Raw genomic sequence first — 27760 nt, 5'->3', positions numbered from 1 at the left:
GTATGAAAAATTCAGTGCTCCAGATATCCGTTTTAGCCCAATTCGACGTTCTGATAAAATCATATCATGAACTGCATCGATATTTTCGGGGACTGACATAATGGAAAATTTACCTCAATTGAAGCTTCCAGTCAATTTTTCACGGTCGCATACGAAGGACATTGATCACCAAGGGTATTGAGAACATCTTCGTCAATCTGCTTACCTCTTAACTCTTTTAAATACAGGTACTTGATGATGGCTCGATACTCCAATTTTTCGATTTTTACAATTTTGGTGGACATCTTCTTTCTTTTAATTTATTGCATCTGGTTTACTTTTTCGACCTCAAACTTCACACTGTCACTTCTTATGAGTTATTGTTCGTTGGTAACGCAATATTTGTTTGTATGCATGGAACTGGTCTAGACTAACTAGATATCAATACATCCTCGTATAAAGATAAAAATGACACTGTATTGTTTGGGGAATGTGAGTTAAATAATTGTTTCAACAGTAATTGATGTACAGTCGGATTAAAAATACTTTTGAATAGTTGTCCAGGGGACAGACCAGATTTGGGTTTTTTTCTTGTAAAAGTCACAAATTTTTTCAGCTTTGCTCTATACACAATCGTTTTTTTACAAGGCTCGGTGCAAAGAGCAACCTAAGTTGAAGCCTGAATGACATCATTACATTCCGCATGTGAACCGTTACATAATTACGGCAAACATTCATCACTTGAAATAATTCCATACGGAGTACAAAAGGCAGGTAAAGCATGAGAAAGCCCCACAAAGCACACGACTTTTTTGTCGACTCTATAAACGTCAACGCTTCTGAAATATGTGATCATGAATAAAATTAAACATATACAAACGGGACCGGACATAATGAAAACGAAATACCGACTTTGTTCGGCGGTGAGTCTACATCCCCACGTATATAATCAAACCTACCTTCGGATGTTTAGACGACTCTTTTCGCCTCAGCGATCAAGCTTAATGAAATTTATCATGTGTTACTCAATGCATTGTCCCGAAGGACTTAAGCGCAGTGGAGAGAAGGTTGTACCAGCTTGAGATTTCCGCAACACCAAGGACCTAACCAAGACGATACGTTAGATCCAGTTCAGTGGTAAGGGGGTCGCAGGCAATGATATATTGGTAAGTTTCGAGCGACTAAACAAAGAAACGATGCGCTCTTGTGTTGGTGATCTGAAAATCGCATTCTGACTCGTCCCGAAAACAACAATGCCGACTTACAGATTGACTCTGTTATCTCTTTACACAGATTTATGTGCTGTTAATGCTATTGTGGAATATCGAGAGCCCTTTGTGTTGATATTGGTTACTGACAATATTAACACGGTTACCCTGTTATTTATGAGGAGTTTTGATGGATAATTTCAACGGGACGCAATGGGCCGGAAAGAAATTCATTTCAATTCGAGGACCATCTGTTTTCATCCACTTTTACACCTTTTGGGAGGGTCAAACGTTCGCGCGATTTTCCACGCTTAATCAGATGTAACTTCAGTTCGGATTATGGGCGAATCCGTGGCTAAATCGTAAATTTGTTGGGCGGATTCATCTGGTACAGGAAGCGGTGGCATACGCAAGGCTGGCTCAACCGACATAAGGTGACAATAACTGTCGAAAATTGTGGGAATTGTCCATTGGATCAGATTGGAACAGATAAGATCGATGTCACCAGTGAACCGAGGGAGATTCGAATTGAGCGTTTTTAAAAAACTTTTTCGCCGACCTCCTTATAATAGCACTGTTTAACGTGTACTCCATTCACTTTTATTTTAGCAATCGGTTGGCCATGGAAATTTGACACATTTCACTCGGTATAGTACGAAAATGTGGGGTTATGAAGCTTGTCAAAACATTTTTGGGTTTTAAATCAACGCTATGTTGCCCGTTCTACGTAAAAGTTTCTGTTATTACGTATTTTATCACAATGTCGTATCTCTTCGGAAAATATGTGACGAACATAATTGAAGTTTATACAACTGGTTGAAGGCATACCAAATCCAGTTATTTGCATGGAAAAGGAAAATACAAGAGATCAGTATAATATCATAATATGCACTAGCTTGAGGAGAGTTAATGTTCGTTATCTTTTTTGGCTAAAGTTTGAATACGTTACGTCAGTTGTAGATTTCAAAAATATCAACCCCAAGATAAAATGCATATCATGCAGTGGTTGGGAATGGGTATCTCCTGAAGCAATTAACAGATAATTACAAGAATGTTGAATTTTTCAACAAAAATCATCTAGCATCAATATAAGTAAAAGAAATTAAAGGAAGTTTCAAGTCAAGATGAACTTTTGAAGAAAAATTTCACATGAATACATAATAAATAGGACAACCGGCGCGTATTTGTGGCTGTTCATCTTATTACATTGATATAATAATAATAATTAGGTATTTATTGGTACCTTAGGACATTAACAATGTATAGGACAAGTCAAATGAAAAATAGAAAAATCAATTTTCGGGAACTTATTCTACGATGACATTCATCGAAAACCCTGTAGTAAACTTTTCGCATTAATTCACTCAAATATAAAATTCTCAAATGCCACCGCTTTTTTGGGTCTCCCAAAAGAAGAAAATTCTTTGTCATCTTCTTCATTCACAATCTTTCTGATTGTGGAAATATTCAGCTGAAATATAAGTCGTTTAGATTCAGATGAAACATTATATAAATTCTCTTACATTGAATATGTTCGCTATCGTCTGACGTATTGTGGATTTTAGAATATCAGGGTATAACTATTTGAATGAGCGGACCTGAATTCTAAATAGCACTTCCTGAAACCCTGTTTCTTTTTTCAATCACTTACGGCATTTTCTTAATAAAAATTGATATTAGTTGTGTCAACGGCGTTATGACATTAACGACATTTCATGAGTGCCAACCTTACTCCGTTCTAGTTACAAAAACTTGAGAAAATTATTTCATAGCCAACCGACTGCTAAAATAAATGTGAATGGAGTATACACGAAATTAGCTGTTAATGAACCTTTTTATTGGTTTATTTCCTATTAATGCATTATTGTCATAGGTAATCGAAAATAGAAGTATTCAGCAGCTTCCCAAATAATTTTTTTATATGTTGCATTGATTTTCGTAGTACCTAGCGGGTGAATTGAGAAGAGATGTATTGTGGAGGTTGCAGAAAAATTATGATAGTTAGAGAGTAATCAATACATCTATATGTACTACAACTCCAGCCTGCACCAGCTCCACACATTCTTTAACAGATATTATAGGGAACGATATCAATGTGATTTAATCAAAATATCACAACTCGAATATGCCCTCTATGGACTTCTCGAATTGTTCGATCGGTCGCAGAAATATCAACATTCCGATATGAACATAGAAAATTTATAAGGTGTCAAATTTGACAAGGTATCGATGGAAAATTTTTGCAATCAAGAATTCACATTGAATTCAAAATGTGGTCGACGGAATAATCTTGTTATCAACTCGTTTATTAATTGAGCGATTAATGATCTCGAACATTAAAATCAAATTAAAATATCTCAATCATTAATCGCTTTCATCAATAACCTAGTTGATTAAATAACAATATTTATAGCTAATATTTATAGGTAACAAGTTTGTAAAAATGAAGAGTTACACGATACAACTTGTTTTCAGGATTGAAATATTATTAGTAGCGCAATGTCTTCAACGTTGCAAGTTCTTCAAAGGTACTAGCTGTTGCCGAATAATTGCGAAAGTTGTAAGGGGGTAATTCCTTGTTGAAAATTGAAGGGAGTCTTTCATACAAACTAAAGCTTTGGGTCCTTTCCTTGAAAAGCTACACGCTTTTAAAAATAATAAAAAATATATTATTATTTTTTATTCGAAGTGCTGGACAATTGAAGGAAAGGCATTCGGTTGACATGTTTTATCAATAAAAAGGCTACCTATGAATATTATTTCAATTTCGTCATCATATTTCAAAGGAGTGAAACATGGAACCCATATTTCATGTTTCACTAAAACTTTTGAGTTGAACAAAATTTTTCAATTTAAGAATATGTTTTAAGGAAAACGATTCATAAAAAAAAATTTTTTGGACTCGAGAAAAAAATAATAATAATTTTTTTCCACGACATTTTCGAGGAAAGGCCTAAAAGCTCTAGTTTACATGAAATACCCCCTCAAATTCTTGGAAAGGAATCAGTTCCTAAAACACGCTGGTTTAGTAGTTTTGACCATACCTGATGCATCATTACATATCAAAACATTTTGGCAATAGAAGGAGGCAATATTAAGCTGAAAATTCTTAATGAGGAAGTTTGTTCAGTGATCTATTCAAATTAAATATCCTTACAGAGAACCGACACATAAATACTGTGTTATTTCAATCCAGTATTTTGAGGCGCCATAAGAAAGTCCATTCTAAAGCAATTTAACAAAATACTATACTTAAGTAATCAATTCTACAGGTTTCTACTACCAATGTGGATTGAGTGCGTGAAAATTATTAATCGAATGTTACAGGGTGTACAAGGCAAGGTCGTTAATTTCAACAAATCAAAGGTACAAAAACCTATAAATTCAGATGGAAACTCATAATTTTTACGTCCCATATATCAGTTTTACTCGAAAAACATGAAAAGATTCTGAAACATCCCTGAATAGTTTATTATTGATAATTGATTCAAACGACAAATGATCCCTAAAAATTATGAAACACCTTCAACGTAATTTTTTTCCACATATAAAAGTATGGAACATAGTTAAAAATCCCTCAAATTGATTCTCTGATGCCATACAATACCGGGTGTGTCATATTGAATGAGACAAATTCTGAACTAAGCAGAGGATGCTGTATCAAAATTGGTACCAGAAAAATCCAGGAATTTGTTCCATAGGGAATATGACGAGTAAGTGAAGAAGCAGACCCTTATTATGAATGGGTTAGTGATGCTGAAGTATCTGTTGGAAATGTCCTAGAAATATAAATTTTTCACATTTGTTGCCTCTATTCAGAACTGCAAGGAATGTGAAAATAAAATGTGGTATAGATTTAGGTCAAACCAGAATTTGCTTCTGATCCAAGGTTAACAAAATGAAAATTTCATAGCTCATTGCTGATTTCGTGAATGACAAATTTCAATAGTTCTTCAGAGATGGTTCAGCATGTACTCTATTAAGTACAATGATATAGGTTTCTCCATTGATAGATGTGGGAATTCTCCTGAAAATCATTATCAGTGAACCAAGGAGTTAAATCAATTATTGATTTGAAGAACCCCGAAACGTAAAATCCATAGAAATCTGTCATCTGTAAGCAACAGAGAGGCTAATTTGAATATTATATGGATTTATATCAAACAGCATCTTTTGTGTCCGACAAGAAGGTACGTATTATTATCCTGTCTGGCGTAGCATCCCTTAATGGTTGCATGTAGTTGATGGTTGACTGCTCAGAGATATCATATAATAGACTAGGTGTCCCAGTTAATATTCAAGAAATATTTCATTAGTCATACGTGTAAATTGTTAAAAAAGAAGTGTCATCTGTAAAAGTCATTTTATCGGCAAGGGAAAACCACTCGAGACCTTACCTGGGACACTGTTCCGAACAGACAGACAATGTAATGTAGATCGGCATAAACGGGTACTTGAACATACTCAAAGAAATACGGTAAGATGTGACGAATCGTTGTGTGGATTCGACAATGGCGTTCAAGTATCTTTATGTGAAAAAACTCACGCAATGTATGCAGGGTTCGCAAGAATGAATGCCGAGGTTGACACATTCGGAATAGACTATTTGTCATGGGTTCAAACCGCACAGGAGGCTTTAGCCGACGTGATTAATTATCTGTGAGACCCCCGATAATATTTTCGTTGAGTGTTTTCGGAAACAATGTGGGTTAAATAGTGTCAGTAAATGTTTGGATGTCTTGTGAATGGGGCAGATGGCAGTGGAGGAATCTGAACGATCGGTGTTACCAGATACTTCCCTCCAAAATAAACAATGTCGTTCGCTTCTATTTGATCACGAGACTCACCGAGGGATATCGAATTATGAAATGAAAAAACTTTTCGGCGGTTTTGCCAAAATACAGGATGTAATTTGTGATCATTTCAAAGATCCAACTTCGTGGAGAAATTCTTGATTGTAATATTATCATTAGATATGGGAAAGCACTGACCTGAGTCAACCGTTACAAATATTTTTAGTAACATAAAATACAGAACACCCAATATCAATGAATTTATTAGAAAGAATTCCGAGGAATATATTTGCTTGAATCGGGAGCAGAATATCTACTATGGTTTTTGTTTTTTGTATTATTCAGGTCGATTCTGTTTGGAAATAGTAATATGGTTATAGAAAAGATATTGCTATCACAGCAAAGTTTGAAAAACTGGTATTCTAATAATTGATTTTGAGCAATATGATCTATCAATTTCTAGAAGATCTTGTTATTTCAGTTTGCTATATCAGCCACATCATTTAAGTACTTGCTATTTCATAACAAGGTTGAAAATGGCAGTGAATCTCTTGTTTTTACATTTCTTCCAAGCGTTGGAAATTTAGAAAATAGGCAAGTAATTATAAACATGCTTCGTTTTAGTAACTTTTTGGAAACCTTCACTTGAACTTTTCATTTATAGCGAAAATATGAGACTACAATTTCGATATATTAGGTAGGGACACCAGTAATTCATTTGAATTGAATTTGAATTGAGTATCAATTGATGATACTCTTTGATTAAACACAACTTATTCTTCTTAACCATAGAACAATTATAGAATTACGTGTTCTTTTCTATGAAATGAGAATCTTATCCTTCAGAACAGTGATGTCAGCTCAAACATTCGATTATTTTTCAACAATATTGCTATGGCCAAAACTCATAACCAATCTTGCGTAAAACGGTGAAACAGAATATTCGTTCGCTCAGTCAGATTGCTATATTTTATAATTATAACAATGTTGTAGATTTGGCAATGTTATAACAAGATGCGAACAGAATCGACCTGAATCAGGTCTGAATTGTCTGTATTCACAAAAAGTAAATAAGTACGCGATAATTGTGATTTTTAGCAGCAATTTCCCTTTGATCATCATTAAGAAGAGCTGCATTGTAGAGAAGGGTGGACAACAACAGTTCAGCGAATTTGATAAAGGGTGAATAGTGGGCTTACGCGGAGGTGGTTTGTCAGAGATGTGTATCAAGAAGCCCATTTAAGAGCTAGAAGTACGATCCTTCTTCAAATTTTTTTTTGACTCTACGGGACGGTTTTAAGTCCACAAGGTCAATTTCTTACCGATTATTGGCAGAGCTTGCCAGGGTACCTATCTACAAAGCATCTTGTTCATCGCTGAATCAGATGTTAACATTAATTATGGCATTTTTCAAGGATGAAGGATGGTGATGATATATACAGGTGTGAAAGTTATCTCTGGCCAAATATTATGGAATGATTCCTCAGGAAATTTGCAACAAAAAAGTTTTTATAGAAAATAGTCCAATTATCTTACGGTGTGAAGTTATTCAATATTTTATTTTCACCTGAAACAAGGCATTACTTTGGTGTATAATGAATTTTGAGTAAGATTGAGATGATAGTTTTTCAAGTTATGTTTTGTCAAGAAAAGTATTTTTGCGGGAATAAGGACAGAAAAAACTTTTATACTTGGCGAAGTTTCGCAGATTTTATCATCTTCATCAGGTCTCTATGAATTAGAGTTTTTTTTAAATCAAAACGTGGATCAAAAGCATCAGTCGTAAACTACAAATATCAAACGTTAAAACACACATCAAATCTTCTAGTAAATTCCAAAATATTCTGTGCTCATTCCCGCAAAAATACTTTTCTTGATATTAACCTTAGAGGACACAAAGATCTATGTGGAAGCAATTGTAAATGGTGTGAAAGATTGCTGTCTTGAGTAACTTCACAACGGGAAATAATTAGACCATACTCTATCGGCCGTTTTCAATAAACCTATCTGTCCATCGTTTCACTTACTGACGATTAGTAACCATTGGTAACCATTCTAAAATATATCTACAGATAGATCATAGAAACGAAATCATATGCATTTTCTATCTTCAGTAACTGAAACAACGGATAGATAGGATTATTGAAAACGGCCGTAAAGGAACTTTTTTGTTGCAAATCCAGAGTAACTGCTATACTTTTTATATTCTTTTGATAATAATCAATATACGAGGATATATTGAAAAATTCTTAGCCTACTATAGAACCTAACAAAATTTCAATGTCAAAATATTTTATTACTCAACATATTTTCCTCTTAATTGGATATATTTATTACAGCGAATCTACAACGTCTCTAAACCTTTCAAAAAAAATGATTTTTCTTGCTCTGCAAACCAGACTTCCACAGCTTTTTTAACCTCGTCGTTGGAAGAAAATTTACGACCTTTTAAACTTTTTTCAGTTGAGGAGAGAGATGATAGACGGATGGAGTCAAATCTGGTGAATAAGAGGGATGTTATAGTAATTCAAACCCTAAATCACGAATTTTTTTAATGGCAACATGAGATTTGTGTGCAGGGCTGTTGTCCTGAAAAAACAAAGCACCTTTTGATAGCTTTCCGCGTCTTTTCTCTTCAATTTTTTCCAGTAAAGTGGTCAGTTATGTCGAATAGTAATCCCTGGTTATTGTTCTACCCTTATCCAAAAAATCAATCATGATTACTGCATGGCAATTTCAAAAAACTTAAGCAAGAACACGAGTGTCGCCATTCCATCGATTGTTGCTTTGTTTCTAGATCGTAAAAATGTACCCAAGTCTCATTCATAGTAATATTTCAGTCTACATCGTTTTTAAATCGAGCACAGATCGAACGCGATGCTTCCACCCTTGCACGCTTTTGGTCAACATTCAAACATTTGGGGATCTATTTTGCAGAAATATTTCTCTTGTCCAAATGGACGTGAACCATATGATGAACGCGTTCGTATGAAATATTCAGTGCTTCAGATATCCGTTTTAGTCCAATTCGACGGTCTGATTAAATCATGTCATGAACTGCATCGATATTTTGGGGGACTGACAAAGAAACTGGCCTTCCCGATCGGTCATCATCTTCAATGGAAAATTTACTTTTTTTGAAGCTTGCAGTCCTATTTTTCACGGTCGTATACGAAGGACATTGATCACCAAGGGTATTAAGCATATCTTCGTAAATCTGCTTACCTCTTTTAAATACAGCTACTTGATGATGGCTCGATACTCCAATTTTTCGATTTGGACATCTTCTTTCCTTTAATTGATTGCGTTACTCTGGTTTACTTTTTTGAACTCAAACTTCACACTGAAACTTTTAATGTGTTATTTTTCGTTGCTATAGTAACGCTATTTTTTTTATCATGGAACTGGTCTAGGCTAACTAGATATCAATACAACCTCGTATTTTTAACATGCAAACAATATAACATGTGTGAGAGATGAAAGTTTTATCAGAGGTCAGAGGAGGTCAAAGGTTAATTCAATGGGGATTAGGTGGAAAGGACTAGGAAATAACACATTTCCCTATGAGTGTAGTGATTTGCTAGAATTGAAACTCTCTTCAAGGTATTAAATTTTCACAAGTATCTTGCGAGCTATATAAAATATGAATATTTTTATTGAACGCATGCAATGTTCGATGATATAAATATTTTCAAAGTGAGTTGAAAACTAGACAAAAAACAATAGACTGACGAACAATTGAGGAAATTCCATCAGTGTAACCCAATCCACATGACACGGTTGTTGCAAACTATCCGGTAGTTGTATTCTTTGCTAGAGTTAAGCTCCCTCATAAAATAAGAAGTGACAGCATTGATTATTTAGTGACGAGGCGTTTGACACGGGTAACAAAATTGTTTGGAAGCCTCGTTAACACGTGTTGTGGTTAACAAGTTGACCATAATCGATGAGGATCAACAAAAAAAATGTTTCGAATGCTATATTTCATATCGGGACAGCTGAGTGATCCTTTCCAGCTTCTGGAAGTAGTACGTGATAAAAACAGAGTTCCTCCAAACATTTCAGCGTTAAACCTGATCAATTATATAGTATTGTTTTGTATTACAGAGAAGGAAAAATTTTTCTTGAATTCTTCTTGTGTTGATTGAAATTTATTCTGGGAGGATTCTGCATTTCCTGAAACTTTTAAGGGGTTTCTCTCCCAATCTCTGGAACAAAATCAATTAAAAAAAATAGAAATAAACGTTTTCTCTTGCGTAAATTCTTAAATTGATTTGTCAGGAGCAAATTAAGTAGAAAAAATTGTTGCCTGAGAATGAACTGGTGAAAGAACTTTGAAATAATAATTATATAACTTTTCGGAGTCCCTCATAGACGAAAATCAATTTCAGAAAATTTTAATGAAATGAATTTTTGGTTTTTATTTGACATTAATTGTGTTGTTCACAAATCTCTCATATTATTATTTCGAAGAAACAACCATGGATTATTAATTTTCATCTTATTTATGTAAATAAATTAATATCTCCATAATATTTTATATGGCGAACATGAATTTTCTTCAAGACCTTTCTTGAATATGAAATTGGGTCATGTGAATGCCCTTAACCTGCCAATATTTGGTATACATACATAGCTTCCTTCGAAACTTACCAAAGAGAAAATTGCTGGTAGACTAATATCCTATGTAATTATCGAATTCATTTGCATTACAAATAGCAACTAATGGTAAAACCCTTGCGCTTTAGGTACCCCTATCTATTTTTTAATCGTTTGTTCAAAAGCTGTCTTTTAATTCGTTTATATCATAGCAAAACGTTTGTCAGAAGTGGGATTCGAACCCACGCCCTCAGAGAGGACCAGAACGCCCGAAACCTGTGATACAGGCAAGTAACCTTGAGTCTGGCGCCTTAGACCGCTCGGCCATCCTGACATGCTACAATTAGTTCAATTGTCAAGTCTTGCATAATAATCTACTTTATTTTGAAGTTACTATTGAGAACTTTCATTATATTTGATAGGAATTGCAAGGAGAAATTATGGAATAACACTGAAGAGAAATTTTTTATCTCATTATTGAGAAAAAACACTTTTTTTAGTCTGCATTTTTTCCAATTCGGCACAGTTAAAAATATATATTAAAAATTAATTTTGAGCTATACATATTTCAAAAATGATTCGATCGAGTGGAATTATTTTCTAAATATAGTTTTCAAGTTTTCATTCATCATGACGCATCTTCTCCGGAAATTTGTTTCCACCTATGTACCTTATTTGGTACCTTCACATACAATAAAAATACCAGAAATTCGAAGAACCCAATTGAGTTGAACGCTCAATAATGAATGAATTTTACCAGTTAAAATAATTAGTATTTTTCATATTTTCTCCTAGGTATTTGATATTCGAATATAAAAAATTTCTGGAAAATTCGAAAACTTGAGTATTTTGGTTAATGCAACTCTCTTTAAAAGTTCAACAGATGTGTTGTGTCATAAATTTAGCTTATTGTTCTCAAGAGAATTTTCTTTTTCTAAAGGTGGCATTGCTCATAATGAAAACTTAAAATGGCTTTATCTCTTTATCTAAGCCGAATCGAAAAAAATGATAGTTTTCATAAATTCCCTTGTTTTGAATCAGATAGATATACTTCTAAGTTCACCACTTTCTTCAGCTGATTCTCTCCAAGAAAACCTTATTAATTGACCTATTATTCTTAGTGCTTGATATTAGAATAAAAATATGTACCTATACACTAATAGCTGGAACATTTTTGTATATTTGTGGGTAGATATGTATATACTTTTTATCGATCAGTGTTATAACTCAAATTGAGTTCAGAATTAAAATACTAAAATCGTAAAAAGTTTCGCTAAATTAAGAAATCAGGAGCATTTGTTCAAATTCATATCCAGGGTGGCCACCAATCAAGGTACTGAATCAAACTATGCTTGGCAACCACAAATAAATATGTTACCAATATTCCCAAAAATACAGATTCAGTCGAGTTCAAAACTAGAACTTAGCTCTAAAAGAAAGTTCTCAAGATTTTAGCAAAGTTTAAGCGTTATCTGTCGAATAATTTCTTAATTTCAGAATTTAGTTTTCATCGGAGATCTCTATAGCTGTATTCGGGTTCGGCTTTCGGACAGTCCGAGAATGGTTCTAGAACTGCGCAGGGGATTTTATACTACGGCGCAACAGTTTTGCACAGTTTTAGAACAATTCTCGGATCGTCCAAAAGTCGAACCCGAATACAGCCTATAACTCCGAAACCATCGACCACATTTCACCCATTAACGCAGTCAACCGAAATTCGCTCTCGTTAGTCTCGTTCCTACAGGAACAAGCTCGAAAAAAGGGAAACGAAAATATCACCTGAATCTTTTTCCGAAGACTGATTTCCCCGAAGTTAGTTCAATATTCCAGCCATAATTGAGCCATTCCCGATGAACGAAGAAAAATGATCGACTCATTAGCGAAAGTTCACCATAATCTAATTAACTCAATTAAATACCGTTCCGTGTAGGATCGATTCAGCTTTCTCATCTCATCCTCGATTTGATGTGGTTTGATATTTTTTCTTTCGGGTGTTTCATGAAAGTTAATTTTGTCGCTGCAATGACACCCTATCAAGAGGCGTCCAATTAATTCGACAACGTACTCGGTTGGGATTACAGAAGCGTTATGGCGCAGTAAAACGAGTGGTCGCACAAAGTTGGTCGTTATGCCTGGCATAATGGCGTTTTATCGGTACCTACCTATGGAGTGTGTATGCTGAAAACTCGCCTATGGCCACTCAGACCATGAGATATTTGATCAGAGTCGACTTCCGTGAATTGGTTGTTTATGAGGGGTTGAGAGCTGAAAGAAGGAGCCTCCTGTTAGAACGCTGTAGATTTTGTCTTAAGTCGTCGAAAATTTCAAAAAGTCACTATTCCAATTAAAAATAGCAAGAATTCCACGGTATCCATTGTTTGATGCAGGGGCTAAAACTCTAAGAGGAAGAAGCCTGGTCTACCGTTTTTGTTGTTATCATCTACAATTGATTGTTCCTATGATATTAATTGAAGTCAATCAAATGTACCTAATTCACTATTTACTATCATATATTTCTTAAGTGATGCTATGATCCTTTCATCAATTTTATTACATATTCTCCCTACTGCGCAGTAGCAGTAACGCCTCAAATTTCTTCTTGAACATCATCATCAAGTGTTTCAAATCATGATTCTGCAAATTTTCATGTTGAAATACTAGTGAAGACTCAGTATCATCCAATAATATCTACCTTCTTTCCTATATGAGGGTGTAAGGATACTTTATATACTTTTTAAGTATGAGATATCCCAACACGCTCAGTCAATAACAAATTCCATGACCAAGTTCATTCTTTGAGGATACTGTATATGCTGTTTTCCCTAAATTTGAAGCACATTTATCCCTATTGAGCAGTTACATCACTAACTACAATGCAACATGGAAATAAATAGCTTAAACGGACAACATGTCAGGATGGCCGAGCGGTCTAAGGCGCCAGACTCAAGGTTACTTGCCTGTATCACAGGTTTCGGGCGTTCTGGTCCTCTCTGAGGGCGTGGGTTCGAATCCCACTTCTGACAGGCACTTTTTGTTAAGAAAGTACATGAGGAACTTTGGAAACAGTCCAAAAATAGGATTGGGAAACAAGCCCCTATCTGTAGGAGCGAACCGCTGCATATTAAGGACCGCGAAAAATGTCAAACGAAAAAAGAAGAATAACCGAAGCGTGCTCAGCGAATACTACCCACCTTGGAGCCAGATCGGAAAAAACAGCCTCAGAAGTTCGAGATTTTTTAAATTCACCGAACGAAAATGTAAACAAATCTATACATCAGTCGTGAATTTGACAAGAGTATGGTTAACCCCGATCACAGACAGTGGTGAGTGGTGGGTAGTACTGAATCAAATTTGAGAGCAGTGTTTTTGACGTCAGTAATCAGTATATTCAACAATAATTATGTTACAAAAACGATGCGAACACTGCACATAGCTGCTTTCTTTCACAACCCATTTTTTGTTCGAAATGCAATGAATAGTTTTCTGTTATGTTGCACATACAGTGTGTCACAAAACTAGTGAATCAAATTTCACAGCACGATAGAGTAGACCAAATAATATCGAATGACACCAACATTAGTTCATCGAAAATGTACCGTTTCCAAAATAATTAGAATTTTATGAAAAAACCTAAAATTGCCAATTTTCGAACAATTTTTTTCAATCACAGGGCCAGTTTGTGATTAAGGATAGCCATTTCAGCTCATATTAATAATAGATTATTGTATTATCATCCCTAATTTAAATAATTCTAAGTAGTTAATCGAAAACCTCGGTAAATGTAAATTGAAACAAATTTTTTTACACAATTTTCATTAGGTACTCAGAATAAACTCCCTCTAGTTTAGAAAATCATGACCGAGTTCATTCTTTGAGGATGTTATGCTATTTTCGCCAATTTTATAGCGCATTATCTGTACTGAGCAGTTACGTCACTAACTACAATGCAACAACGAAATAAGTAGCTTAAGCGGACAACGTGTCAGGATGGCCGAGCGGTCTAAGGCGCCAGACTCAAGGTTACTTGCCTGTATCACAGGTTTCGGGCGTTCTGGTCCTCTCTGAGGGCGTGGGTTCGAATCCCACTTCTGACAGACACTTTTTGTTGAGAAAACATGATGAACTTTGAAAACAACAGTACAAAACTAGTATTATTAGAGGATCGCTCTTTGTGACGAATCTATGGCAGATTTTTCCCCAATATATGGGGGTAGCGTTCCTCGAACAACTGAAGAATCATCACTTGGAAGACTGAACCTGGTAGAAAGGCCCTCCATGTCAAAAGCAGGATTTGGTATATTATTACTGAAGGGATTTCTGATAATTAAATATTTTTTCCTTAGTGTTCATCAAGTCTTCGAATTAGTTTGATGAAGGCTGTATTATTTACTTTTTCTTTCTCGTTTTCTGTTCTGTTTTTTTGTTTCAGTCATAATTTCGAGATGGTGAGAGAATGAAGGAATTTTCATGTCAATGGAAAAAAGCCCTTCAGCATTAAAAGCTCATTCTGCAAACAAATTTTTCATCACTACACTACTCACAGGGAGACAGGGTTTTCAACTGAAGTTTTTCCTTAAGCCTTTGTATCATACGCCGAATGGTATGGTTATCAAAAATGTAGCTGATAATTTTCTTATACCTTCACTTTATCTTACAAAAATTCAGCCAGATTATCCTTGCCCCATTCTCCATGAGATAATGGTTGCCACCAACTGATAGACCAAAAATGGACCAAAGTGAAATCTGCAGTGTACTGTTAGGAAATGAAAGTTGAAACGATAATTACCTTGTATTATGGAAATAATTGATTTCGATTTCATTTCAAAATATTTTATATTTTTCATAGGAGGATATATTGAAAAATTCTTAGCCTACTATAGAACCAAACAAAATTTCAATGTCAAAATATTTTATTACTCAACATATTCTCCTCTTAATTGGATACATTTATTACAGCGAACTTGCAGTGTTTTTAGACCTTTAAAAAAAATGTTTCTTCTTGTTCTGCAAACCAGACCTCCACAGCTTTTATTACCTAGTCGTTGGCAGAAAATTTACGACCTTTTATACTTTTTTTCAGTTGAGGAAAGAGATGATAATAGGGTGGAGCCAAATCTGGTGAATAAGGAGGGTGTTCTAGGAATTCAAACCCTAAATCACGAACTTTTTAGATGCTAGCATGAGATTTGTGTGCAGGGGCGTTGTCCTGCAAGAACAAAACACCTTTGGACAGCTTTTCGCGTCTTTTCCCTTTAATTTTTTCCCGTAGAGTGGTCAGTAATGTCAAATAGTAATCTCCGGTTATTCTTCTACCCTTATCCAAAAAAACAATCATGATTTCTCCATGGCAATCCCAAAAAACTGAAGGAAGAATTTTTCCAGCAGATTTTTGGATACGAAACTTCTTAGGTCTTGGAGAACCAGAGTGTCGCCATTCCATCGATTTTTGCTTTGTTTCTGTATCGTAGAAATGTATCTAAGTCTCATCGATAGTAACAATTCGGTTTAAGAAGTCTACATCGTTTTCAAATCGAGCACAGATCGAACGCGATGCTTCTACCCTGAACGCTTTTGGTCAATATTCACACATTTGGAGAGCAATTTTGCAGCAATTTTTCTCACGTCCAAATTGACGTGAACTATATGAGGAACGCGTTCGTATGAAATATTCAGTGCTTCAGATATCCGTTTTACCCAATTCGTCTAATAAAATCAGACCTCAAACTTCATACTGACACTTGTTGAGTTGTTCGTTGCTATGGTAACGCAATATTTTTTTTATTAATGGAACTGGTCTAGGATAACTAGATATCAATACTTCCTCGTATGTGAGAATAGAACAAATGAAAGAAAACTACCAATTTTCAATCGTCTTCTCTATTCCCATCATGCTTCGATGAAGTCGGGCTTGGAAAGGGAATGAAAACATCTCAATTATTGCCTATTAACTACTCCTTCTTCCAAAATCCATACTGAAACCCTTCATGTTCGAGTTGATCTAGCCTTCGAAGTGTTTTCGCATCATGATAGATGACTTCGAGGAGGAGTAATGAGGAATTTTCTGTCATATAGAATATTTCATCCCAGTCATAATTAGTTTGGTGGTGCCCGCATGAGTATTCGGTACAGGTGTAGGCAGAACAATTTCAGCCTTAATCTCCGAACAATTTAGACATAACCTTAATGGAAAACCAATAGCCGTCTTCCGACAAGTGAGAAAAATCCCGTTTGTTAGGTAACTCGACGTAATATATAATTAGTTACTTAATGAGTTCATCAACGAAGGCGTGATAAAATTATTTTAGCCTGTCAAACATCCAGGCTTTATAAATGGTACTTTCGTTTCGTATAATACATCATATTTAGGAATGCACAGCACACTCGAAACTAATTTGTTCCAAACTCTCAATCTCGATAGTTTTGCGATGATAATGAGAAAATATTATCTGTGGGGTATTGAGGTATAGTGCAAGGAGCAGTCATAGATTTAATGACTAATTTCATCAGAATTAAACGACATACAACAACAAAGCATTTTCCTCAAAAATAATTTTCTTCAATATTCTATCACCACAAATTTTTCGATCGATACCTACTACACAAGATTGCTGCAAATGTCCTACATTTGTTTTCAACTATCAAATATTCAATTAGTATTTAGTCCTCATAATCTGCGTACCAACAAATCAAATATGTATGAATTTAAAAATATTTCCCAAATTGTTTATTTCCCACGAAAAAATGTGCAACATAACGAAAACTTTTCTGAAACTTTTTATGGTTTTCACTCCCAATCTCTGGAACAAAATCAATTAAAAAAGTAAAATAAACGATTTGCTCCTGCGTAAATTCTTGCACTAATTTGTCATGAGCAAATCAACTAGAAAAAATTGTTGCCTGAAAATCGATATCTGAAAACTTTTCATTGCATTTCGAACAAAAAATAGGTTGGGAAAGAATAAAGCAATATGAAATTTTCGCATCGTGTTTGTAAAATAAATATTGTTGAATATACCGACGCAAAAACATTACTCTTGGCTATCGATGATTTGGTACTATGCACCACTCGCCATTGTCTGTGATCGAGGTTAACCACACTCTTGTCAAATGCACGATTGACAATTTTCGATTTTCGCTCACAGATAACGGTTTCCGAATCCTCTAACAATATTAGAGAGTTGAAGTGCGCACAGAACGTTAGCCTGAACGTAAACGTTAACGTGAGAAATAACGTCAGATATAACGTTTACGTGTTGTAATGAAATTTGAGTTGAAGTGCTGTCATCATGAAACGTCAGACGTTAAACATAACCTATCAATTTGATTTTGCTTTCGTTTCGCGTGAACTCTCTTTTATCTAATATTGAGCTCCGACAGCTGAAATAACATTTGGAATATTGATGTTCTAATGATTTATATGCCTAATAAAGAGAATTTTTAGCTTGAAAGTATTTTATTATCAATGAAATGTTCAAGTGTTAGAGACATCAGAATTGCAGTGTAGTTTCAGCTATTTCCTTATGTACTGAATGTAATCTGATAACACAGTAATTTAACTTAATCCTTTTGATAACTTTCAAATCACTGCTGATTTCCTATAATTTTCGTTCATTATGAGAAAATACACAGGAAATGTAAACAATGACAGTTTGAGGTTATCGAGAATTGCATTTAACAATCAAAATTCGGCCATTCGCAAGTCATCGGTGCTACTCGTTTAACGTTCGGTTAACGTACGTCGATGTTTAAGGTATACGTGGGAGACCGCTAGTTTACGTAGGCCGTAAAGCTGACGCTAACGTTAACGTTAAAAACGGACGAATGAGCATGCGTAGATGTCAATTATAACGTTAACGTTTACGTTCATGGCTGCACTTCAACTCTCTATTATCTTTGGCCTGTTTCCAAAGTTCATCATGTATTTTCATAACAAAAAGTGTCTGTCAGAAGTGGGATTCGAACCCACGCCCTCAGAGAGGACCAGAACGCCCGAAACCTGTGACACAGGCAAGTAACCTTGAGTCTGGCGCCTTAGACCGCTCGGCCATCCTGACATATTGTCCGTTACTCCGTTTACTCTATTTATTTCTAGGTTAAATTATAGCTAGTGATGTAATTGCTCAGTAAAGAGAATCTATATAAATAAAAGGGAACTTATGGATATTATGTAAGCACATAACGTTCAAATGAGAACACCAAATTGGATAATTCTTTTTTTGTTGTGTTCGATATTGTCAGGATAAGGTTTACCTATCCAACGGAATGTTTCAGAAAAAGTCGTAAGAACCAAAAACACGGCTTTCCTTTTTTCTTCTACAGATCTAGGATTCATAGAGTATTGATATGGATATATTATATATCCATATATAATTTATAGAATTTCATGCTGGCATTGCTCAGTCCATTTCTCTATGTCTAGGGCATCCTTGAACTTGGCCATCGAATATGTTATTGAAAGAGCGTGTTGGGATATCTCCTACTTATAAAAAGTATAAAGTATCCTTACACGCTCATAAAGGAAATGGAATACATATTATTCCACGATACTCAGTGTTCACTAGTATTCCAACATTAAAATTTGCATAATGAAAAAAAAGGACTTCCATGTGTGAAACCAACTTGATGATCTCTTCATAAACTTTTTAGGGTTTTCACTCCCAATCTCTGAAAAAAAATCAATTAAAAATGAAATCAACGATTTGCTCCTGCGTAAATTCTTGCACTAATTTGTCAGGAGCAAATTAACTAGAAAAAATTGTTGCCTGACAATGAACTCAAAATAAAAAACGTTGAAATTATAATTCTTTGTGACGTTTCGGAGTCTATATCAGACTCCTTCATCAGACGAAAAAATCTACTTTTTAAAAAATCTTCTGAATTGTCGCTTTTTGTCTGACATTAATTGTCAACACACAGAAACAGAGACTGCACAGAAACGTTGATTCATTTAATTTTGAAATTACCGGATGACAGTTCCTTCTTTAGTAAATTGATCCACATATGATCTATTCCTACCGAACAATTTGCCAAATTATTATCTTGATCTAATAGAATACACGTAGACTCTTTAATTTTTCGTTTAAAATGGTCTGGTTCTGTCATTAGAATTTTAGTGTTGTCCCAATCCATCATGTGGTCTCCCGTATTAGAACAAATGTGATCTGCGATTTGTGATCGATTAATTTCTCTATTTTTAATATTATTTTTATGTTCGCGTTTTCTTATTTCTAGAGGTCTGGACGTTTCACCTGTATAAGTTTTACCACAAATACAGGGTATGTTGTAAATACAATTTTTTGATTTTTGTTTTTCGTTCAAAGGTTTAGTTTTTGTTAATATAGATCTTAAATCATTTTGCGTTTTAAAAACAGTTCGTATGTTGAACTTCGAACCGATTCTTCTCATTTTTTCTGAAAGGCCATTAACTTGATGATATTCACGAAGAAATTCGTGGCGTTACTGCTACTCTGCTACTGCGCAGTTGGAGGAATGTGCAATGAAATTGATGAAATGATCATAGGCATCATCAAAGAATCATAATATAGTAGTAAATAGTAAATTATCCAGTATTCACGAAGAAATTGTACCTAGTAAAGAAGCAAAGAAATCTATACACAAGGAAGAGGTCGATGAGAAGGTCCCAACAACTGAAATCCTGAGTTTTATGAACTCTTACCAAAGCTCACAAATCATGAATTGCTGTTCGAATAAAAAGCTTTGTCAGAAGTGGGATTCGAACCCACGCCCTCAGAGAGGACCAGAACGCCCGAAACCTGTGAAACAGGCAAGTAACCTTGAGTCTGGCGCCTTAGACCGCTCGGCCATCCTGACATATATTTCAATGTGGATCAGCTAGGGTTCTGACGCTGTTGTGGACAAAAAAGGAGAATTTACAATGAATGTAAGTTTAGGAGGAATGCATTTGCACCAAATATGAACATAATAGTGTAATAGGTATATGAATTATTCGAACAGGTAATACTTATGGGAGTGAAAGATACATCCTCATACACTCAGGTGCGAAATGTCATATTGGGGTTGTACCGAGTGTTCAGAAGTATTCCAAATTGAAATGAAGTCTCTTCATAGTTATTCAGCAAAAGGAGTGATTATACTGCCTCTCCATTAATTGGTCGACTTTATGTCTTCAATTGGTTTACTAAAGCTTCTTCCATTTTCGGCGAATGTGTACCTTATAAGAATTTATAATTAATCGGGTATAATACATTAATAATGACATTTCACGCAAAATTATTTCTTTTGTCGCTAACTGGCCAAAGAACCAGCGAGTGAGAGGAACTACAAGAATTCAACATGAATAAAATATTTTCAAACAATCCTAGAAAACTAAAACTTTGACCGCCTGTATCCTGATATAGTGAGTATTCAAAATGATGTTAGGCTTTTCCAATATATTTTACCCACTCAGAATTTATGTTTTTTAAAAAAAACTATATTTTTAAGTTGCATAATGAACTTTTTTCAGATTTTCAATCAGAACTGTCCAAAGCAAACATCAACCTTATTTTATGATTTAATTTCATAATTTTTGCGAAAATAAGATATCACTTATTGTTCCCAGCTTCAATATTTCGAAAGTTTCACTTTCCATTGATCCCTCATCGTTTTTTTAAACATATAATTTATACAACCAATTTCACCTCAAACCGTTGTCTATCTCAATTTTGTAGTTTTCTCTCTCTGTCTCTCTAGGAAATACGTAAAGGTAGGACATTATTGCTAACACAGTTTAGGAAAAAAAATGGTTCTGTATTATGGGCGTCTGAGAATTTTGCTGTGTGAAAACACACGTCACATGAAATTGCGAAATCATTCATCTGGAGCTTCTCTTGATTCTTGGCAGAGGATGTTGTTTTATTATTCACAATAGTCACTTCTCGAAAACATAGAATGTATTTCATTATCCCAAAACATTCAAGTCCCAAAACAGTAGACAAAAGCAGTTTTTACAGTGAAACGATGCGAGGGAGGGTACTCTTTTAAATTTTTCAAGTGTCTACAGAAATAATCATCTTTTTTCAATTTGTATTGTATTTCTGATATTAGTAAATGTTTTTATCAATAGAAAGTGAAAAAAGTACAATTGAAAAAATGTACATAAAGATTGAGCAAAATCATCAAAATCAAAACAGTAATTAAGAGAAAAAAATATGTTGAAGTCGAAATCAATCATGGTATCTTCCTTCTTAAGGTTACTTAGAGGTGATCCCAATTATGTATTCGGAAATTCATTAGATATTACCTTAATATTTTATAAATATTATAAAATTAAGTAAAAGATCTCTGAAAAAGTGCCGATCTAATTTATGGACTGATAGAACGGTAATGACTCTATTATGTAATCTGATAATAAAATCGTTGAATGCGCAAAATGCAGAATAGAGAATAGTTAAATAAGGATTGTCAAAAAAGAATAGTTTTTATTATAGGAGTAGTAGAAGCTACCACAGTTTCGAAGCCATTTGTAACTCTTCTGTAACTCCAAAATCGTATTCGAATAAGATTGTAAAAAATATGGGCCTTTCTTTTCTTCAGGACCAACGTACTATTTTGTCGCCATTGAGGATTTGACACTAGGCATTTAATAAAGCTAAGCCAATCTGGATCATTAATAATCCTTACCGGGGCCATTCACACAAAGTTCCTAATACTTCCGGATACAATGGCGGTGTCGTTAAGAACGAAATCACATGTGCAACTCCACAAAGATCTGTCCATTACAAGCTATCTATCCGAACAACTACACTGTAATTAATCATTCTGCTGCATATCATCCTATTTAACAAGGTGCAACCGTCACATCAGGACCAGAACACACTCGGTAGAAAGGCCCATAAAGGATCTATCCTTCCCTCTTTAACTTTCGTTTTTTAGCAGTTTACCTACCTGAGAAGAATATCATTGTTGCTCGAATTCTTGATCCGCTCCTCAGTGCTCGGGGAAAATAATTTACGCCATTTCATGTTGAATTAAGCTCCTTCGAGAATGATAATGATTAATTTTGTGCTTAATTAACTGTCAGAGCGATGGCGTTTAAGGGATTTCACGTTTTCCGAGAAGTTATCAATAGTTGTTTACCGATATCATCGTCATTTTTCGTATCTTCATGAATTGAAATATAATTCATGCGATGGAGAAATTAAATGGTTGGGAATGCGATATTTATCTCCGTTGAAATTGCATTCATCACAATTAATGATCTTAGATCTTGAACGATTAACGGTGAGGTGTAAACATGGCGCTTAGAAAGCTATTTTGCATTTAATTCGGAAAAAACTTTGCCTTGTTTCGAGCTCCTAACCATTTTTCATCCCTTTAGCAGTGGCGGCTCGTGGTCATGAAAGCTGAGGAGGCTAATAGTTTTCGAGGAGTGTTGGAACAAACTCTTATCAGTCAATAAAGTATACTTCTTCAACATAATGAAAAGTTGTCAGTTCTAAGATTAATTTTGAATGCAAGAGGTTGCTATATGCTCCTTTGACTTGTTATGCCTTTCGATAGATCGCGGTAAATTTTTCAAATCTGAAAACCCCGTTTTGAACCATGAAGTATATTCTGTTTGATGAGAAAATAGTAAATATGGCCAGCAAAATAATTTTTCCCGTTTGATCGATCCAGTTAACCAATCACATTTATCGTACCAAACAACATTGAAACTTCTATTCTGACGATTTTCGGTAGACTTTAGTGTAATTAAATTTGGTGGAGGTCTTGTAAAGGTTTTAACAACGTGTACAGTTAATTCTCAATATTCAATTCCATTTTTTGATCCGTATCAGTACTTACCCCTAACGCCCTAACAAAACAACCTATCTTAACAAGAATATATCACAAATTTCCCGAAGTTCCAGTTCTCCACGAAGTCGTTACATTCAAATTGAAAATTGAAATCATAACAACTACCGCCGGACAACGCCCCTACCGTCAAGCGAATATAGTCGAAGACGGCACGAAAGAATCAATGGAGAACAGGGGAGCTGTGCCTCCTCTGGGTACATTTTACGGGCGAATATGGTACAGTAAGTCAGCTGAATTCTTGTTCGGCTAGTATGTGAGTCCAGAGAACGTATGCGTGAGTTACACCATCAACGGAGGCAGCAGGCCCAACAGCCTCCGTCCGAATAGGCAGTACTAGGAAATATTCACATTCGACGCGGCGGACGCGTACGCAGCCGGTGGATTATATGATTGTTATGCTGGATTTTTATGAGCGGAGGACCGAAAAATGAACTAATTTTTATCTGAATATCTAGTTCAGGTGTTCGGAAAATTTATATAGAAATTATTTTCTGAAAATGAGGACATGCCCGAAATTAATGTATTTTAGCTCTAAGCTTTATGAGGAGGCTTAGCCTCCCTTGCCTCCTCTGACGAGCCGCCCTTGCCCTTTAGTCTATTGGGTTCGCTGGCGAGCAAAATGAGATGAAAAGGGCTCACAAAAAAACGGTGATTAACTCCGCTTAACTTAAACCCAGATTAAAATTGAAACAAACAGTTTTTAACACTGACATCTCCTTTGTCTATGAAGTGAAGTAAGTAGAGTGGAAAAACCACAAAACACCAAAACACAGAGACAGTCCATTTCAACTGAGATTAAGATGCGTAAGCGTAATCCGATAGTTTCTTACCTTAACACCAGTTACTTATAAACTCGGTTTATATCCTTGGTGGAATTGGCTCTAAGCATACAAAAATAGGTTAAATGATATGTACAATTTTTGTAGTCGTCCAAAAATGTAATACGTAGGTAAGTACCATGTATAATGTAAATCCAAACTACACCTAATGTTAGTTCAGTGTTAGTTGTATGGGGAACTACTGAATTACATATTGGAATTTATTTTTTTACATTGCTGTTTTCATTATGTTACTGACCTTGTGAGCAAGCTGTTATATTGATTACATATACATTAATATGAAATCTTCCCATAAGTAAGTCGTTTTGAAAAAAAAATACTTCGTCAAGTTGGCTTTGGAATTTTTTGAGTCTAAACGTGGCCGTTAACTTTCACCACCATATAATTCGAAAAGAGCGAAAAATATGTCATATAGCATTAGTTTTGCCTTGAAAACTTTTCGAAGAAAATTATTTCAATAGATTTAAATTGCTCACTTGTCTTTGAATTTGAAAGATTACAACAAAATGTTATAGAAGTAGTTAACTACTACGTTCTAGCACAAAATATGAATCTACATAATTCCATAGCTATCTGACGAGGATTTTTTCTGAACGCATGTCACTTATACCTATATGTTTCATGAAATTTTTCTAATTTCACAAATATTTTTTATTTTTGAACATCAAATTACTCGAAAACGGCGCACTATATGAGAAAATATGATAATTACTTTTATTTTACAAATATAGATAGGGTTCAGCTTAGTTTCAAGAGTTGAGTTGTTGAACTTTTGGTATTTTTATGGTACGTAATGATCATAATGAGAAAACTGGAAGACGTGGGTTATATTTTGTGTTCGAAAAAAATTCATCAAATAAATGAAAAACAATATTGCTAAATTTGTTTCATTCGATAAAACCGTTTGTGAGATAGAACTGAATATAAAATTTTTTTAAGGTTTCTCAACTGCCTGTATCTTTTAGACTGAGCTGGTTCGAAAAAATAGTATGGAAAAAAAAGTTTCTTTTGACCTCAAGAATCTACTGTTGAAATATTTGTATAAGTCAAAGACTTACCCTGTATACTAACGTGTTATCAGAAAATTAGAGATATTGATTTCCCTAATTTGCCAGTGGTTTCCCAACCAACTCAGTGATAATCTGAATCGAATTTTTTTCTGATAAAGCCTGAATTGATCTTTCTGGATGTGTCAACTCTCAAAATATGAGAATCTGGAGAAGTCAAAAAACATGAAATATTTTCCTTGAGACAACACTCCATTCTAAAAAAAATTGAGTTTGGTGTTTTATCAGTCAAAGTTAATTGTATGACCTATTTTCATTCATGAAACATTATTAGCAGAACGTTATAAATAAGATTAATTATTTAAAAAAAGATGGAGTCGGAGCACACACATCTCTAGAAACCTTAGCTTTCTTAGCTCAGGAATGTTTTTCAGCTTTGGCTCATTAACATCAGTATCCAATATGAATTTTCTCCAAGATCGTATGATCCTACGCCATGTGATTTTTTCCCTAAGGCCCCATTTGAATAATTATGTTTTTCAAATTTCTAATTTGTACCAACTGAAGACTAGAATCATTGGAAAATTTCATCGAATTAGATTGGATTCTATCATTTTGAATAACATTTTTAAATCTGTTAGAAAAAGATGGCAAAAAGGAGGATAATATGTAATATTCTTTATTCTCACTTGAAACTTCCAACAGATTTTAACCTAAAGTAAAAAAGAACAAGTCATTAGAAACATTAAAAAAATATGGAAAATCATATTGAATACAGACCTAAAGTAAAATCTGTTTTGAAAATCAGAAACCCAAGTGGAATAAGACAATATTCTCAATAACTCATTATGAATTATTATAATGAAAAACAAAACTTAAAACTAGAACAATAGTAACGATACTGCCTACTAGGAATTGATAATTATAAAATAAAAGTATTGGATTACTTTTACATACATAGATAATTGAACATATTTATGCATATTACTGAAATAAGTAAAACCTTTTTACATCATTCAAAGTACACATACACAACATAAAACCTCGATTCATTCTCATTCAATATTCATGTCCTTGTCGTACGAAAATTATGAACTTCGGTTAAAATTATTACCAAGAATTTTTCCAATCACCTCAGATTCTTGTGAGAAGAACTCAATGATAAAAATGCTTTTCGCACTTTGAAACCAATCATTATTGACTGTGCAGGAACATATATATTATATTGATGAAATATCGAGATTCTATTTTAAGCGAGTCCTCGACTGCTTCAAAATTAACTCCTTCATTTAAAACGTATTGTTTTGCGTCCGTTACACTGACATCAGTTAGAAAACAATTTTACTTTCAACACTCTTAATTGCGGAGGTCAAAAAACGCCATTCATTTCTTGCGAATGAATTTAACCGTGAAATGCGTGTCAGTCCATTAATATCCTAATCGCGAAAAGAGGCTTAACAAACTGTTTTAACCAATCGTTAGGACATGTGTTCGCTTCTTGCATCTCCCTATGTCATCTTCGGACAAATCCAATCATCATGATTAATGATGGTTTGCGACTCCGTAGGTACGTTCCCACTGGTGAGCCCATATTGTACGATGTAGGAAGTCCCACGAAAAATTCTCAATGAAATTGAATAAACTGTTCGGTTCTGATCGATGCATGTGCAGTTTGTATGAATTATTCATAACAAATGCGTCCTGATCGAATGAGGTTTCGCTCGAGAATATCTTAGTTTAATACAGAAAAATCGATTATTATTAATGGCAATTTTCAGGAAAATCTAGTTGCCAAATATCCGAAAGAAGCTTGTCGAAATTCCATTATTTATTTATTTACTTCTCCAGAATCATTAAAAAATTGAGCAGCTAGTTATGGATTAATGAAACATGATTAACCATCTTTTTGCAATCCCGCCAGTGTCATGAAAAAAATCATGAGAAAATGTGCATAAAGCTCTCTTAAAAACTGAAAAATGCTCTAGAATTTCGAGCTCTTTCCCTTAGCTCTTTTTTGCACAAAATATGTGGACCTCTTCGGAGAATTAAATCTACAGTCTTCATTTTGGAGACAATAAAGTTGATTTGTTGTCTTGGCCCTCTATACCTCCTGATCTTCCACCCATAGAACAAGTCTGTTATTTTCAACCTAATAATGAAATCAAGGGGTGGGCAAAATTGGTGATACCTGAATTACAACTTTTTCAACCCAACGAGATAGAGAAAAATGCATGGCACATTACGATCGTCTCTTTTCCAGAAACTAATAATGCCATCAACTGCATTACTCTATCTTCTTTTGTTTTCGAGTTATAGGCCAAAATAAAAATTTCAACTTTGATCATTATCTCCGTTTCTGTTTAAGCTAGGATGTTGAAATGAAAACATTATACAGAAACTTTTTTGATAACGATCCAGTGGCGTACTATGATTTTTTCCAACAGGTATATTTTCTGAGCTATAACAGAAAGATTTATTTTTTCTTATGAAAACTGTAGTTTAAAATGACTCAGAAA

General features: G+C 34.5%; 5 non-coding genes across 5 annotated transcripts; 2 read left to right on the top strand and 3 right to left on the bottom strand.

Annotated features, from left to right (window-relative positions):
- Positions 1-10800: 10800 nt before the first annotated feature.
- Positions 10801-10913, bottom strand: Trnal-caa. The gene is made up of 2 exons: positions 10876-10913; positions 10801-10845 (listed from the first exon to the last, which is right to left on the bottom strand). It is a non-coding gene; the product is annotated as a tRNA-Leu (tRNA).
- Positions 10914-13489: 2576 nt separating this feature from the next.
- Positions 13490-13602, top strand: Trnal-caa. Its single transcript has 2 exons — positions 13490-13527; positions 13558-13602. It is a non-coding gene; the product is annotated as a tRNA-Leu (tRNA).
- Positions 13603-14560: 958 nt separating this feature from the next.
- Trnal-caa lies at positions 14561-14673 on the top strand. The gene is made up of 2 exons: positions 14561-14598; positions 14629-14673. It is a non-coding gene; the product is annotated as a tRNA-Leu (tRNA).
- Positions 14674-18520: 3847 nt separating this feature from the next.
- Positions 18521-18633, bottom strand: Trnal-caa. Its single transcript has 2 exons — positions 18596-18633; positions 18521-18565 (listed from the first exon to the last, which is right to left on the bottom strand). It is a non-coding gene; the product is annotated as a tRNA-Leu (tRNA).
- A 1664-nt stretch (positions 18634-20297) lies between these two features.
- On the bottom strand, positions 20298-20410 carry Trnal-caa. Its single transcript has 2 exons — positions 20373-20410; positions 20298-20342 (listed from the first exon to the last, which is right to left on the bottom strand). It is a non-coding gene; the product is annotated as a tRNA-Leu (tRNA).
- Positions 20411-27760: the final 7350 nt, after the last annotated feature.

The sequence above is a fragment of the Coccinella septempunctata genome, chromosome 1 (genome assembly GCF_907165205.1).
Source record: "Coccinella septempunctata chromosome 1, icCocSept1.1, whole genome shotgun sequence".
In the NCBI taxonomy this organism is placed as follows: Eukaryota; Metazoa; Arthropoda; class Insecta; order Coleoptera; family Coccinellidae; genus Coccinella; species Coccinella septempunctata.
The sequence above is the reverse complement of the archived record's forward strand: the minus strand, read 5'-3'. Positions and strand labels throughout refer to the sequence as shown.